General features: G+C 33.8%; 1 pseudogene; it reads left to right on the top strand.

The window, feature by feature from the left end:
• Positions 1–10,476: 10,476 nt before the first annotated feature.
• On the top strand, positions 10,477–13,760 carry LOC132060908 (UPF0481 protein At3g47200-like; annotated as a pseudogene).
• The last annotated feature ends 232 nt before the right edge of the window (positions 13,761–13,992 follow it).

Raw genomic sequence — 13,992 nt, 5'->3', positions numbered from 1 at the left:
CATTTTTTTCTCGCCCTTTTCTCCTATTGTTTTCTTGGGCCTGAGCGGATAGGCCCGAATCAAATCCGTGCCTCGCCTTGCTCCATCCGTTTGCCGGTCCACCGAGCCCTTGGGTGAACCTAAATATCGGGTTAGTTATAGAAAAGAAAAAGGTAAGACACGTTATCCCAAGTCAAATGTAGTATTTACCATGATTTTAGGGCAACCCACGGGGCCGCGTGACGATTAATTCCCGTATGGGCTTCTTTCAGGTACGTCGCCGAGAAGTGCCCGACCCACTCGTTCGGCGTTGAACCCGCCGCAGTATCCGTGCATGGTGATAAAAAGAAAAGCGGGAATGTAAATACAAAGGGTTTGATAAAATAATCCAAGAATAAATTAATGGAGAATCGGGAAACTTACGGTTATCGTTCTATTTTTCCGGGAAGGTCATATACTCATCAGGAATAATTTTCGCGGTTTTCACTCGGATGAAGTGCTCTAACCAGCCCCGGTCTCTGTCTTCATCCATATTTGAGAAAATTGAATTCTCGCCCTCGCTTGTAGCTTTATTACACCCTCCAGGAATCGTCTCGGGAAAGTATAAGCGGATCAAACGGGTCATCATGAATTCTTTTCAAGGTTGTTGGCTTCTTGTGACTTAGGAGCGAGCTACGGTCCTCCAGACATTCGGACCAATTTCGGGCGGTTACATTATAAGTCCGGCCATATCTCAATATAACCGGATCAATCAGCTTCGAGTCAAGCGTGAAGGGATATGCGTAAACGTACATGTGCTGTTCTTCCCGCGGTCGGTGAATTGATTCATCGTGAGGACCGAGGGGCTTAACACTTGCACCGGTTATCCCATCCACAATCAGCCCGGACCTCGATAAGTTTATCCTCGGTAATGGACGAGGATATCGCCTTACATCGTGCCCTCGTCACAAGAACCAGCATAGTGCTTCTCGCCTTCGAATTATTTGTAGTTGGGCTTAGACTCGCATTATGTCCAAAGCAAAAGATGGCTCCGGCTACATTTTTTCCTTTCGGTTCGAGAAACCGGTTTCGCTCCGAGAAGAAACCGAGGGAACGTCCGAAAGTATTTCGGTGTTGTACATTCAAGAATGGAAAGGAGATAGAAAATTTGGTATGAAGAAGTTCGATTAAGAAAACGAAGAAGAATTGAAAGGAGAATTGAAAGCTACAAAGTGAAGGAACGAAGCGCTTCAATCAAAGAGCGAGCAATTTGAGGAGTTAACAAGGTTCTGCATAAACAAATGTAAGCAACGAATTTGAGTATTAGAACGGTTCAATCAACGTTTAACCGTGAAATACAGGAGATTTGTAAGTAAAGATGAAGATTTGGAAGTGAAGAGGGTGAAGAAAGGAGTAAAATGAAGTGCAAAACGGAGAAATGAAGTATCAAGGCCTTATATAAGCATGGGATCCTTCGAGACTCATCCAACCAACCTGGGACGCCACGTGTCCCATAATTAATGAGACGTGATTTGAAAAGACGTGCATAACGAGCGGTTGCGAAATTGGCCTTTCGGGGTGTGACACGTGGGTCGATGGCGAGGAAAAAGGACATCGTTTCGCCAAATGAAAAGATAAGAACTAGCTTAGCGGAACCAGGTTTCGTGACCTCATCCACTTCCCGTTACCCGCAAAGCTTCGATCCAGAAAACGGGGACTATCCGTATACGGTGGCGGATTAATGGACCCGTGTGACGGAGACCGGGGGACGAAGAAAACAAGCACGAGCGCCCTCGGACGGAGGAGTATTGCATCGGTAGTGCTTGATCGAGGTTAGTCGGAGGAAAATCGTAGGTTCGATTTATCCGGCAACAGCTTTCTTATCACGCCCGGTTCGGTTTCTCGCGGGCGAGCCGATCGCGGCCGTGGGTCCGGTTTCTCCATGGCCGAGTCGATTGTGGCCGTTAGTCCGTTTTTTCCACGGCCGAGTTGATGGAAACGTCGTTAGTTAAAATCGCATCGCTATTCAATCGCCACGTGTGAAGACCGTTTCGCCACCTAATGCGCCGATGCATACGGATGTCGACCATACGACCCAACCTTATCCATATTAGGGGCTTCCTTTATTCTAAAAGGGCTTTATGATGTAAAAAGGCCATCGAAAGCAAAAACTATAAATAAACGGCACTTCCCTACTTTGGGAGAACTTTTCGATCTAAAAGATTGTATTAAATTTATATTCGCTCTCTTTTTTCTCTCTCTCTCTCTCTCTTCCTAATTTTGGTCCGGGTTGTGGTGTTGTTAACTTGATTGACCATGTGCAGCACCGAAATGTACGTATATATTTAGCTCAAATCCATAATATTAACATATTCATCTAAGTTATTAGCACATATATATATATATATATATATATATATATATATATATATATATATATATAAGTCACAAACGAATTTGCATATACATTCCTCATTAATCAAAATAGATTAAAGTATCACATATCCTATACCTCACTTACAAATTTAACTTATTACCTAATTTCGGGGTGTAAAATTACCTCGCTTGAAATTGAAATATTATATTTAGCACGTTTCTAGCCTTTATTGAAAGAACAGAATATTAGTCCCTTCCCCCACCATCAAGTGCGCATCCTAAACAACTTGACTCGAATTAGAGTCAACTTATTTGTTTATTGGAGCACTATTTACCACGTTCCACCTTTACACAATATGTCAAGGATGAAGATTGAATAAAAGGATCCAATGTGTATGTGTGTGTATACATATATACACAGTATGCAACGTGCTGCTAAGTTTTGACTTCAACTGCATATCCAGACATCACAGTAGGAGTCCGGTACCAAAATGACTCAATAAAAAATTAAGTGAATCAAAATACTCCAACAAAAAAAAAAAGTTACAAAACTAACTTTAGCGCAATAAAATACTGCGCCAAAGCAGTTCACGGAGATGAGAAGAATCGCTTTAGCACAAGATTTTATTGCGCTTAAAGGTTTTTTTTTGTTTTTTTATAGCGCAAGAAAAATACCGCGCTATAGCGAGCACTTAAAAAAAATTAAGGTAAACTTTAGGTTTACTGTTATTCTATATACATACGTCCATTTTTATTTGAAGACTTATTGTCATTAGTTTAAATTTTTTTATTTTTAGGGTTTAGATTTAAGTGTGTTATTTTTTAATGCGTAACTTTATTTCGAATATACGCAATTTTTTGCGCTTGGACGTCCGATTTATGCGATTTCTTTTTGCAACATATTCGAAATAGAGTTACGCATTAAAAAATAACATACTTAAGAAACACTTAATGTTTTTTTCCATAAAAAGATCGCAACATCTTAATTTAATAAATCTTTTTTTTTCAACACTTACAGTTCTCTTTTCCATACTTTGACTAACGATTAGTCGTGTATCAAGACTTAGAACTTGATTTTTCCCAAAGTAAGTTTTGTTTGGAAAGTTTAGATTTAAGTGTTTTATTTTTTAAGATTTTGATTTAAGCGTGTTATTTTTTAATCAAGACATAACTTCATTTTGAATATAAATCTAATTCAATTTGATAAAAAAATATTTAAAAAATATAGGGAGAAAAGCTAGTTATAAAATGGTCAAACTTTAGATCATCATAACTTTGCCCTCGGACGTCCGATTTACGCAATTTTTTTTTTTTTTGATTTTGGGTATTTTTCCGAGATCTATGCGGACAACCGCGTTTGGCCAAGCCGATTTAAAAAAAAATACCTTTTATCCCATTCAATTTCAATTTTCCCCCAATTTAGCGTGAAATTTTCAGTTTTATTTACTTATAATATGATGATACGCAATAGATTTCAACGTAAAATCCCGAGGTAATGTAGCTGTGAATGTTAATTTCACTTCTGTGGTTTCAATTTTTGAAAATAAAGCTGACTAATTTTCTCGACATATAAAATTGACTAAAACAACCTCCTATCAAACACTAAGTTTTTTTCAAACAAAACATACTTCGGCACCTTTTCAACCCCTAAAACGACAATCCGAACGTCTACGTATCCTTGGTGTATTGGAGCCTACATTATAGTACGCGAGAAAAAAAATCGTGCCTCTATATAAAATATTGACGTTTCGGAGTCTCGACACACGACTAATCGTTGGTCAAAGTATGAAAAAACACACTAAGTGTTGCAAAAAAAAAGCTTACCAAATTTTTTTTTTAGTGCTCGCTTATATCGCGCTATACAAAAAAAAAAAAAAAATTCTTTAAAGAAAATGCGCTAAAGCCGGTGCTTGCCAGTCTTAACGATCGCTTTAGCGCAAGATTTTAACATGCGCTAAAAATAGTTTTGTAACTATTTTTTATTAGGATATTTTGGTTCACTTGATCTTTTATTGAGTCATTTTGATTCCGGACTCTCACAGTAGTGTCTCACTTCTCCCATGTGCTGCCTCATAAACATGTGGCACTACTTAATTTCTAGAGGAGTACCTTACGTCATCCTGTGGAATATGTGACGTCTAGCTTTATTACGTGAGTATACCTATTAATATTTTTACTGTTTAAGATATATACATCATCAGTATAATATATATTTTCATTAGTAAGTAGTCTTTATTTGTTGTAATATTTATATTCTTTTATTTTTAAAATTATGAATCTCATATTTTAAGGAGGTTTGCCTGTATATATCATTTGAGCAATGTAAAAAATGAATTTAAGTTATATGTATGGTTAATGTAAAAAAAGAATTACATTATCAAATTATCTTACAGACCCACATTCAAATTATCAGATTAAAAAAATGGAAAAGGGCCGAATATAGCCCTGTACTATTGGAAAAGGGCCAAATATACCCCTCGTTATATTTTAGGTCCAAATATACTCATACTATCGATCAAATATACCCTTCCTCCGTTAATTGCTCACCTCGACATCCTATCCTACGCAAGAGCGACATTTGATGAGGTAGATCTTGAAAGTACGCGATGCCACTTATCACTCCTAACCCATTTTACTCTTTCCCTTTTCCACCACTATAATTTCCACCTTCTCCACCACTATTGCCGCTATTATTGCCATATAGTTACAACTCTAGGAAATTCATCTATGGAGCATAGAGAAGAAAGCAAACTTATTGAACCTTATATCTAAAGTTTGTCATATGCGATTGTGCTTTGTCTCTTCTATTTTGGCCTTTGGAATTGAGACATTCTCTGTCCCTATTTAATGTTTTTTTTTTTCTCTGAAGATAATGGGCCTTTTATTAACTTAGGACAAATGAACTCCGACCAGATTTATTGACGGGAAACCTCGTTGTTGATTCACGTTGGTTAGTGGTCACTAGGGGTTTTTTTAGAGCTATAATGATAAGGTGTTAATGGTGGCAACGGTGGTGGAGAAGGTGAAAATTTTAGTGGTGGAAAAGGGAAAGAGTAAAATGGGTTGGGGTGATGAGGTGTGAATGCCACGCGACATTCACCTCATCTAAAACGCTAACGCCACATAGATAGGATGTTGAGGCGAACAACTTTAACGAAAGAAGGATATATTTGCCAATAAAAGATAACTACAGGAGGATATATTTGGAATGCAAAGATAACGAGGGTATATTTGACCCCTTTTCTAATAGTATAGGGGTATATTTGGCCCTTTACCGTTAAAAAAAAAAAAAAAAAATTCTACTCAATACCTACCACTAATGCGCTGTTGGGAATCAGGTCATCACATGCATTGCAGTACTTCACGGTCAAATGGCTGAAGGACACAGGTTGAAAAAAGAATAATATTGCTCAACCAAAAGAGTTTAATTATATATATGGAAAATATAATTTTTTTACCATATCAGATCATCCAAAGATTTTACGTGTAACCTTTCATAAAAATAGAAACGTATAGTTAATTGTAAAAATAAAACAAATGTATACGCTATAACAGATAAATAAAATGTGATACTGGTGCAAAAAATATTACTATCATTATCAATGTATATAAGTGACGAGTTACTCCTATTAAATTGTAACTGGGGCTTTACAAATTAGTATACAGAAAGAGTTGGCTTGGCAATTCACAACAACAGTAACGCTCAACTTAATTAAAATGGTCTATCTTGACATAAACTTAGATGTTCAAACTCGCCTAAGTTATGATCGTCAGTTAATTGTAACAAATTCTGATAAATTAGTAAATTGTAACAAATTCTGATAAATTAGTATTCTCTCAGGTCCTTAATAATTATTTTGACTAACTTACCATTAATTAAATAATACTTATTTAATAATTGGTCACATAATAATACACCTATATATCTTAATAGGGAATTTGGAAGAAAATAATTAATATCATAACGGCCACTTATTTTGGACAAAAATAAAAATACCAAATGGACATTTATTATGGACCGGAGGGAGTATTAATTAATTATTAAACTTAGTTATTATATAGCATTTCTTCTTGCTACGCCCGTATTATATGAGTTTAAGTTACTCTTTTCATTTCAATCTACGTGACATAACTTAAATAGATAGATATGAAAGAAATAATAACTTTGAAATTTATGATCTTAAATATATGACAGAATATTTGTGTGACAATTTTTTTTTTTTTTTAATTTGTGATCTTAAATTTCTTGAGATCGAAATAGTCAATGCGACATGCATAAGCTAATAATCTTTTCGTCCTTCCTTCGAGGAAAAGCAAGCCCTCACAGAATATACTATAACATTTTTATGGCTATAAAATTTTCTAATTAATGATAAAATGAAACGTGTAGCGTCGTGATTTTTCAGATATAAAAATACGACTTTTTAAAGAAACAGAACGGATCGAGGGAGTATAACTTAAAACTCTTAAACTATTCCTTAAGTCAAGTCATTCAATAACATTTCTTCTTGCCACACAATTTTAAATAAAACCGATATTAATTTGTTACCGGCCACTAATACGGTACCCGGAATCGGGTATTCACATGCACTGCATTACTTCACCACCAAGCCTCACCTCAGATGTTGATGAAGGAAAATTATCTACATTGAACGTTAAAAAAAGATTAAAAATTAGGAGTATTAAATTACTCAAAAGATATTGTATATGTAATTTTTCATAGAGAGTAAGCTTCACGTTTTGAAAGTAAGGCAGATTATTTATTACAGCATCTCTATTAAAAGGCTTTTATGGGACTCGCTTGCAGCTTGCCTCTAGGCGGAGGCGGAGCACTTATTAAATGCATTGAAACTCACTTGTGAGGCTTAGTTCTGTGCGAGGCTTACGCCTCAAGGGCTTGATTGATGCCTAACTTTCAACGTTCGGGCTCGCTCAATAGTTCCTATCAAATTATATGTCAAATTATCTAATTAGCATTTATTGACCCTCAAATTTGTTAACAAAAGAATAATAAAAGTTCAATTCATCTATAGAAATATGGAGATTGAGAATAACTCAATAACTAGCCATAGTATTGCATATATAATTAATAATTGAGAACATTTTTGAGGATGAATATCATTTGAACATCCTTCTGAAAATAGCTAGATGACCGAAATTTGTATCTTCGCTTTCTGTTGGTCTTCATGTCTTAGCTCTATGTCTCTCAAACTTATCAAATTTTTATTATTTTGCCATTTGAAAGCAATTTCATTTTTATACACGGAAGAGTAATGTTCTAAATAATTGTACTGATAATGTTTTGATTATTTACTTTTAAGTAGGTAATATGTGTAGCTTGATAGTAATATATTTTGAGAAATTGTGATTTTTCAATTGTTTCGAAGTTAATACGACATAGTTGATTTGTAGCTCATGATAATTAACTTTAACGCTATGCATTGTTTATACTCGTAAAAAATGCTAAAAATTTTTGTTTTCTACAAGTTTATTTAATATCCTTAAACTTTTAATGTACTTTTTATATTTTTTGTGTTATTATGTTGTTTTATTACAAAATAAATTAAGAAATTAAAGATACTTAGTGCTTACACGTCATGTCTCGAGACTTACGTCTCGCCCCTTACTAAGTAAGACGTCCTGCCTCACACCCCTGTCTTTTAAAACACATTTACAACAGATAAAGATAACCTAATAATTTAAAAGAAATTATATTATATTAGTATATTTAAGATCATTTGCTTTTATTAAGATTAAGATGTCAGAATCAGAATGCACATGTTAAGATGTGCATTAAGATTTAGATGTCTAAATCTGAATAAATATATGAATATTAAAATGTATTAAGATTTGAATACTAAATAATGAAGACTGTTTAATTTATTTTCTGAACGTGATATATAAATTTGTCTTTATTTAATTTAAAAGCTAATAAATAATTTTTTTTAAAGAAAATGCTAAATTAATCTGATACTATATCAATAAAGTATTTTTAAACAATTATATGGAGTTGGTGGTAGACCACAAAAAAATAGCTAATTTGTGAAGGTTGAAAGTTACAATGGTTTTCTTTTGTAACGCAGAGGATCAAACCTTAAATTCACTCTTATAGAAATCGCAACAAAATTTTTTATATTTAGCAACAACTTAGTTTTATTGTTGGCAAATGATTTTTTTGTTGCCAAAGAACTTAATTTTCAACCTCTTACTCAAAAAAAAAAAGTTGGTCATTTTTTTGTAGTGGGATGAAAGCCAAGCAAGAAAACAAAAAAAAAAAAAAGTGCACTATTATAAGGTGATGACAAGTGGTGGTGGTTGTGGGAAAAGTTTAAGCAACAAAATATATTGGGTGATGGTCGTGGTTGTGGTTATGGTTGTGCTTGTGTATAGTAGCTAGTACTGATGGTGGATGGTGATAGTGATAAATAGATGGGTTTAATTGTGGTAGTTGGTGGTGTCATCTAATAAATTATTTTTTAATGGTGGCGGTGATGACAATACGGATATATATATATATATATATATATATATATATATATATATATATATATATATAGTGGTGGATGATAAATGGTTGTAATGGTGGTAAGTGCATGATTGTAAATGATGACAAGTGGCGGTGTTGTAGGAATGTGTGGTGATTGACAAAAATAATGGTTGTGAGTGGTAGCCGATATTGGCAAGCAACAATCACAAGCAGTTAGCGAATTAAGTAGATGGAATTGTGGCAAACTGCCATCTTTGCAGAAGTTGTTGAATAGACGTCTTACTTGTATTAAGATTTTGTTATACTGTCATCTAATAAATTGTGGTGGACGATTTTCGTTTTTCGAGAGTAATGGTGGTGGTGATGACAATTTTTACATAGGTCTTTTAAATATATATATATATATATATATATATATATATATATATATATATATATATATTATTTAAAGATTCTATATTCAAACACAAGGTCAAAATTGAAAAATTTTGACTATTAAAATCTTAACCATTCAGATCTATTAAAATTTATTAAGTGGTTGTAAGATTTTAAAAATAAATGCACTTAATGATTAAAATTCAAACATAAAAATAAACAGACTTAACGCCTGAAACATGCCCTTCGTTATGAGCAAACAAATCAGGCCCTAAGTTAACTTAGCTCGTAGATGTGGTGTTGTGAGTGAAAACCGGATATGTGACACCGCAACGACCGGGAACGGAGTCTTTTTCTAAGATTCAAGAAACAAGCACGAGATGGAAGTTTTGGCAAACTGCCATCTTTGTAGAAGTTTCGAATTGCACGGATTATTGGTTGATCAAAAAAAAAAAAAAAAAAGATTTCGATTGTTTATACTCATTGGTCCGGTATCTCCGGACCAAATAAGCTGTTTGACATTTTTCCATTTTAATTGATCGTGGCCGTTAGTTTGTTTTTCTTGTCCGTAATGTTTGGCCGTTAGGTCGATTCTTAAAATTTTAAATATTTTAAATTATTAATTATAATAAACTTTTGGGAATGATTTTAATCCTTTTAGTTTTCTTTTTCTAAATAGGCGTATGTAAATAATATAAATATGGGGCATTTCCCTACTATTCAAAGGTTAGCTTTTGAAGATTAAAATTGTAATAGAAATTAAAGCTCTCTCCTTTCTCCGGAACATTTCTATCTCTCTCTCTCTCTCTCTCTCTCTCTTAATCATAATTATTTGTATCTTGATAAAATTTCAAACACATATGTTCACGTACACATGCTATATGATTAAAATTCCATAATTGTAAAAACCCAAAATAGACTTAAGCCTGAAACATGACCTTCGTATACGAGCAAACAAATGATTACCCTAAGTTCTTAGGTAGCAATGCAACCACTCGTTAAATATTACAACTGGCCGGTAATGTGAAAGTCAGCTGCCAACTAATGCCAGGGTTGACACGACCTAAGCCTTATTTTATAAAATCTTTTCTCAAAAGATTCATCGCACACGAAAATTAACAACTGTAACATGCAGTGGAAGTTATTAATTCTGCAGATCTTCACCATCTTTTCCTAAGTTCACTTTGGATTTTCTTTTGATAATAAATTAAGACTTGTGATTATCGTTTCAGAATTCGATTGTTTGTAGTAATCTCATTCTTCTTTAAAATATGCTGCTTTGCTAGCTCTCATCCTTCATGAGGATAAGCTGCCCGAGAGGAACAGTAACAAGGAAAGAAGAAATTAAGACGAAGCAAAGAGGTAAATTTCTGCATTTCTAATTCTATGTTATGACAAACAGTTTTTATCAATCGATCGAATACGCACAGTTATTTGGTTTGATAATAACGGCCATGCACGACAAATTGAGTAAAAATAGTACTCCCTCCGTCCATTTTTACTTTTCCATATTTGACTTATCACACCTCTTAAGAAGTAATTACTAATAAAATAACAAGTTTATTATATCATCCTTCGAATAATATAATAAATTCAGTGTTTGGGAATGGTTATAGTTAATAATAAGGGTAAATTAGAAGCTAAGATAAATTCTTTCTTGGTTTTTCAAGCTAGACAAGTAAAAATTGAAATCTGTTTTTAGTATAGTGACAAGTAAAAGTAGATGGAGCTAGGGATGTAGTAGTTTTTATTTTTGTCCAATAAGAGTTTAACAGTACGTTACCATTTCAACCCCTCTAGCTCTCTCTTTCTTGTTGATATTACAGATTAATTCAGTAGCATTATACAATACAAGAGGTATGTCCTACCATATTGAGATTGCCCCACTGCTTGATCAAACTCCTCTCCATGAAGCTACAGAGTATAAGGTACATTCTCTCTCTCTCTCTCTCTCTCTCTCTCTCTCTCTCATTAGAGGAATTCGAATAATTATTTGAATCATCACAGACCAAATTTTTAGGGAACTGAAGTTATGTATGTCGTCCATTATTTTATACTTTGATTTATTAGCTTAAGTATTACTTACGTTAGGATAATTCACAGTGAAACATATACTCCCTCATCCCCTTCTATTTATGGATCTATGACTACACTTTTTGGTCTTTAAAAAAAAAAAATGATACATTTTCTCATTTGGCAACAACTTACCTTTAAATTTTACCTTTTACGTTTAACGAGATGATTTGTGACCACACGAATATCTTTGACTTCTTGTAGATCACAAGATTCAAAAAAATTTCTTTATTTCTTAAATTTCGTGCTCAGTCAAACTATATCACATAAATTGGGACGGAGGGAGTATATACATATTGATCATATCCGTGACCTAAGACATCCTTGTAGAAGTACGTTTCTTCCAAATTAAAAGCTCACTCTTCTTTGGGTAATAATAATAATATAAACTTACTATTTTACTAATCAATGCTTCATATTCAGTAGATTATTTGAAGAAAATGTTCAGTCTTTGGCATTTGTTTTTTTGTTTTTCTAATAGTCTTTTAGCTAGTGACAATTTTATGTTTAAAAAATTGAAGAAGAAAAGGGCAAGAGAGAATTCTAGGAGTTTTAAGTTTGCAGTTGAACAAAAAGAAGTTCCCCCAAGGCTCCCAATATATAAGGCATTTGAAGGGTTACTTGTTATAAGGTCCACAATTTTTGAAGAGTTAAAAGAATTACTTCAGTAATGATCTTGGGAAAAATCATAAAAAAGAAACTCAAAATTGTAAACAACATTAGAGAAGGAAATAATTTCATTACCAGCAAGTTTCTTTATATTACATTTTTATTTAAAAAGGTGAACAATTAATATTACTCAAACAAGTTACTTGTATTTTCCTTTAAAATTACTTGATCTTGTAAGAAAATGGTACATCACGATGCACCAAACTTAAACTCGAAAACTAATCATTTCACCATTTCACACTGACTACAGATACAAGAAGGTATGAAAGCGGATCATCTAATTGACATATGCGCAACAGATTGTCAAGGGTTACAAACAAATAAATCAATTGACGAAAGAGTTAAGGATTTGAACAAATTGTTTACCAAATCATGCACCATATTCAAAGTAAATGTGGGGCTAAGTGAATCAAATCCAGATGCTTATAAGCCAAAGTTGATCTCCATTGGTCCTTATCATAACAAAAATCCCCAACTTTGCTCGATGAAGAATTATAAACTGCGTTACGTAGAAAGGTTTCTCAGTAGGAGAACGGGGATTAATGTGGAAAGTTGCATTAGAAAATTGGAGGGACTCAAGGATAAAGCACTAGAATGTTATGATATTGACATAATTAACCTTCCCAATTATAGTTCCACACAATTTTTGGAAATGTTGTTGCTTGATGGATGTTTTGTGGTTGAGTATTTACGAGAGGTTTTTAAAATGATCCCAGAAGGAGAAGGCAAGATTATCAACGCAGAATGGATGGTGCGTCTTATAGATCGTGACTTGTTGCTTCTAGAGAATCAACTTCCTTTCTTTGTCCTCACCATGCTTAAAGATATGACTAGCACAGGAAAAGAGTCCTCACTTATGTAAATGGTGAAATACAACTTTTCTGGTTGTTTACCAAAGGTTACTCCAAAATTCTTATCGGAAATTAGTGATAATGACAAAGGAATAACACATTTACTTGAAGTGGTACACATGTGTTGTTGCCCCCCGACTAGCCTATTTGTGACGCATAATTCACCAAAAATGTTTGAGGATGATGAGGACGACGATGATGGCATGATATGGCACGACCTAATGAAAAGTGCAACAGAGCTAGATGAAGGGGGAGTTAAATTCTTGAAAGCTGGAGAGATTTATAGAAAGTTAGATGAAGACAACAAGGAGGACGGTATAAGTTTATTCGATATCAATTTCAAAAACAAAGTGATGCAAATCCCTTGTTTTGAGGTTGTTAATAGTACAGAGACCATCCTGAGAAACCTAGTAGCTTACGAGCAACAGTCGTCGAATATACATCGTAAATATTTTACAGATTATGCAGTTCTCATGGATCGTATTATTAACACGCAAAGAGATGTTACTTTGCTTCGCCACAAGGGAATAATTAGGAACAGGATAGGAGATGATGTGGAAGTGGCTAGCATTTTTAACAAACTTGGAGAAGGAGTCATCCCTTCTACTGATTTCTGTTACAAAGAAGTATGCAGAAAAGTGATTGAGCATTGTAGAAAACCATTGAATGAAAAGATGGCAAATTTGTGGCACAATTACTTTAATGGTCCTTGGACAGGACTTTCAACTTTGGCAGCCGTCATTCTCTTAGTTCTCACAGTTATGCAAACAGTACTAACTTTCATGAGACATGAGTACTCTTTAAGTAGTCGATCAATAGGTGTGTTTAATGATTTTGTAAAGGCTAGATTAGCCTTGTGTTCCTCAATACTGTTCTATTCATGAAATTGTGTGCTGTTGATGGCTTTATTATAGTAACTATATTCAAGTTTGTGCTACAAGGATAATTAATAAGAATCTCTTTATCTCTCACTTTCTCAATTAGTTTACTTTGATTATACCTTTTTGTTGTTCTCATTACGTCACGTCCATTATATTCACAATTTCAAAGTATTAACACAACGTGAATAAATTACATTGCTTGTGACCTCATTATTAACAATTTAACTTATTGACCTGCTAAAGAATTTTAGGAAAAATAGTATTTTATATATAAACAAAATCCTACAGAAATAAGATGAGTTTTTTTTTTTTTCCAGCAAAA

This window comes from Lycium ferocissimum, chromosome 6 (assembly GCF_029784015.1).
Source record: "Lycium ferocissimum isolate CSIRO_LF1 chromosome 6, AGI_CSIRO_Lferr_CH_V1, whole genome shotgun sequence".
Classification (NCBI taxonomy): Eukaryota; Viridiplantae; Streptophyta; class Magnoliopsida; order Solanales; family Solanaceae; genus Lycium; species Lycium ferocissimum.
This window is presented reverse-complemented; position numbering and strand designations above follow the sequence as displayed.